This window comes from Limulus polyphemus, unplaced genomic scaffold, assembly GCF_000517525.1.
Source record: "Limulus polyphemus unplaced genomic scaffold, Limulus_polyphemus-2.1.2 Scaffold4432, whole genome shotgun sequence".
In the NCBI taxonomy this organism is placed as follows: Eukaryota; Metazoa; Arthropoda; class Merostomata; order Xiphosura; family Limulidae; genus Limulus; species Limulus polyphemus.
Window position 1 is genome coordinate 13,491 of NW_013670042.1, and position 3,923 is coordinate 17,413.

General features: G+C 38.2%; 1 non-coding gene across 1 annotated transcript; it reads left to right on the forward strand.

Moving 5' to 3' along the window:
- Positions 1 to 3,542: 3,542 nt before the first annotated feature.
- Trnaw-cca lies at positions 3,543 to 3,614 on the forward strand. The gene has a single exon. It is a non-coding gene; the product is annotated as a tRNA-Trp (tRNA).
- Positions 3,615 to 3,923: the final 309 nt, after the last annotated feature.

The following is a 3,923-nucleotide window of genomic DNA, read 5'->3' on the forward strand; positions in this document are numbered from 1 at the left end:
AATTTCCTTGATATCTTATCGAGGGTTTACGATGAGCGAGTTAATTACGAGTTGATGTAGATACAATTCGCTGGGAAGCAAGCTAGCTTTGTCCTTGACCACATACGCTGTTTTTCGCCGTTGTAAGATTTGTAAGATTCGAAATTTATGAATATTACTGTTCAAATATCTTAAGTTTTCCGATTGATAAGCTTTATAAAAATCACAGTTATAGCTTTCGAAGTTTATAGCACATCGATTATAGCGAACTATTAATAGACACTCTCTTGGGCGCGGCGCGTTGGTTATATTTATAGCCGTGGGAAGGTTTTCTAGAAAATTCAGTCTTATGTAACAATACTGATTAAAGCGTTTACTTACACACATATACCTTTGATTCTTACTCTCGAGAATCTTCTACAACTTTGGAGAATAGACGGGAGTTTCGCAATATATATCTACCACTATAGCTATGCATGTTTTTAAATATAAACTTAATATATACAATGTTGATATTAAAATAAATACATAACAACAAACTCGTTACAGGGGCAATGGGGGAGAGGGAATAACGGGTATGGCAGCCATCTCACCCTAACCTTATTATTTTGTTATCAATGTATGTTTATGTGAAATTACATATTTTTCTTTTGTTTGTTTCTCATAACCCTCTGGCTGTTACACACTTATTACAGTTGATGTATGAAGTTAGAAACGTACTGCATCATAAAAACCTCATGAATCTTGTAGAATTTTGGGTTCAATTTTTTCCTCCCAAGATTTTCCTGAAGTAGTGCCGCTAATCATAAGCATTGATAATTTACAGCTCTTAATGTCAAAAAGTCCAAAAATGTAGGAATCTACTGAAATTAAGTGAATCGTCTATTTTGTTGGCCTCATCCTGCACCAAAATAATCTGTTAGAAACAAAAGAAACAAGCTAAATGAAATAGCAAATTGTACAGTCAAGACAAGATTTATAGATGCAGAAAATGTAAAAGAAGAAAATGAAATTCCATAATAAATTATTAAACATGTCTATACCAGCGTATGCAAATTGATATGCATAAATTCATTAAAGTTGCTGATTTGTACTTCCGGTACGTAGTGAGGGGACCTCCTGGGGGAAAGTTCTTCTTTTCAATTTACCTCCTCTGGGATCCAAACATCCAACCTCTTGTTTGCCACGCATGGCATTCGTGAAGGGAAAGAGAGTATACTGGTGATTGAGGTGTCATCTTGATGGGATATTTATATCAGGGGCACTGCATCACATTACTTTGGCCTTGAATTCCTGTAGAGGGGTGGCTGCGCCAGGGTCAATTGACTAGTCCTGCTAGACTATGGTCAACTGAGTGCCAGTGTTTGGCGTTCTCAATGGGTGTTTGGGCAGTGTGTTTGATGCTGTTGTTTAAAACCCTGGTGTAGCTGAATTGTCCTTGTTTGGCATTACAGCGCATCCCCTAGTAGGACTCCATGATTGGTGGGGTCAGTTGGCACTGAATATTCTCCATTTCTTATAGATACCTCACCCAGTGACAAAAAAAACATAAAGAAAAACACGTTGATTGGAAAATGACCATGTATGGAAGACTCGGATCTGCAGTCACCACTTCATTCTGTACCTTGTTTTCTGAATTTGCATTCTCTCTCTGATAAACATTTATAGCAAATGTTTTCCTTTCGTATCCAGAAGGGATTAGGAGGGCTTGCTGGCTCTTAAAAATCAGTCAAGAAGTTAACTCAGTGGGTTTTGCTCTATGAGAATTGGCAGTTTGTCATTCCTGTATCTGGCCTTCGTATCCAGGCACAGCCGGATGAATTGAGTCTGCCACTGGATGATGTTCATGAGTTCAATGATCAGCCCATCCCTCCATGGCTCTTTGCCACCCTCACCTGTGACCTTTCTTTGAGTCATCTGAGGAAGATGGATACTCCCAATAGGAAGTATTGCATTCTCTTTGCCAAATATCTTTCTAACCATTCTTTACTTCCTGTTTTTTCGGATGATTCGAAATCTGGTGACTCTGTGGGCTCTGTCATGGTTTATTTTGGCTCGATGGTTGCTCACAGGATTCTCTCTACAGTTTCTGTGTTCACTGCCAAGTTGTATGCCATTTCTCTTGACTTGGATCACATAGAAGCTAAGTAGTACACTAACTACACTATTTACACAGACTCTCTTAGTCCTCTACTGGTCCTGGAATCGCTTAATGTGAGATCTCACCCTGTTCTCTTGGACATTCAGAAAACATGGACCAAGTTTTTCTGTCATCTGTTTCTATCCAGTTTTTGGCCATGTCAGTATTCATGGGAACGAGCTTGCTGACATTTCAGCTAAGTCTGTCTGCTCAGGAGTTGTCACAGCTGTGCCTGTTTCGTATGTGGATTTCAGTCCTATGATCAAGGCCCGGCTTCGCGCCAATTGGGTTTCGAGTTGGGGTGAGCAAATTCATAACGAGCTTTTCCAAATCAAATCTTATGTTGTTCTTTGGCCGTCTAGTTTCCGTAAAGATCGGAGGGTGGAAGTTGTCTTGTCTACGCTATGCATTGGTCAAAGTTTTTACTCATTATTTTCTTTTATGTGGGACTGACCTGCCAATTTGTTTCCTTTGTGACACTTAAGTCTCAAGTGCCCATATTTTATTTTCGTGCCGTCGTTACGAATGTGAGCAGTCGCACCACTGTAGACATGTCTTTTCTAAGGGTTTACCTTTGACATTGGACAGTGTCATTGGCGATGGTGACATTGTCCAGATTGCTTGTATTTTTAGATTTTTGCGTGCTATAAGCCTTTTTAATTCTATTTCAGTTTTTACATGATTTTGGGTTATTGTTAGCTTTTAACTTAATTTCTTTTTACTTTCTATATAGATTGGTTGTTTTTTCGCCCATTTACCAGTTGTTTGGGGCAAATAGCCAGGTTGCTTTGCACCATTAAACCCCCAACACACCAATCTTTTGATACCTTTGCTTGAGCTGTCTTAATGCTGATAAAATCTTTCTCCCTTCTTGTCTTTGTTGAACATTCTACAAGAAGAAATCTGTGTCTGTCGACAAAACTTGACACAGATTGTTAATTTTCCAACTCTCTAATTTTTACATTCTCTATACTAATAAATGTTCTCAGTTCACTCCTATTTTTTGCCATATTCCCGTCTTTCCGTACACAGGAGTAAGGAACCCTTGTAATATTGCTATTGAATGGCAGCATAAACATTCTCTTGTTGTTATGTTGACCTGCTACAGATACTCACGACGTTACTGAAAACAGTAACTTTGATACTTCACTTTTTTCGTATTCACTTACAATTCATCCCTGTAGAAGGCATGTCTATCTTTGGAAGGCATATTACTGTAGAAAATCACGATAGCAAGTTATTGCATTGTAATTATGAGGCATATGATATTTCACAGTTAATTAAATCTACTAGAACCTGTATTCAAGGTCTCGTAGATAACGTTAGCTAAAGAAAATGATGCAGTTTTGATATGTAATTTTTGCAATAATCGTCCGAAAACAAAAATACTACAGAGTTGTTTTTATCTAAACTTTTTCTCAACGATCCGGTGGCGCAATGGTAGCGCGTCTGACTCCAGATCAGAAGGCTGCGTGTTCGAGTCACGTCCGGGTCAGACGTTGTCGATCTTTTTCTTTCAAATCTCAAAATGGAGACAATAGTGGTTCCTCGTAATCTTTGTCCAAATCCACACCAAGTACAATATAAAGAAAAGTAACTTCGTGTAGAAATAATGTAAAACAACGTTATCTAGTAAAAAGAATCAATATAATGAGTTAAAAGATAACATATAACTTATTAGTCTGTAGACAAGAATAGCAAAGACCGCTATCAGGCAATGGGTGGGGGGTGAGGTCACTGGAAAACTGCCATTTTACCACTCCCATACAAAACTCATCCCTTTATATTATTATGTTATTATATG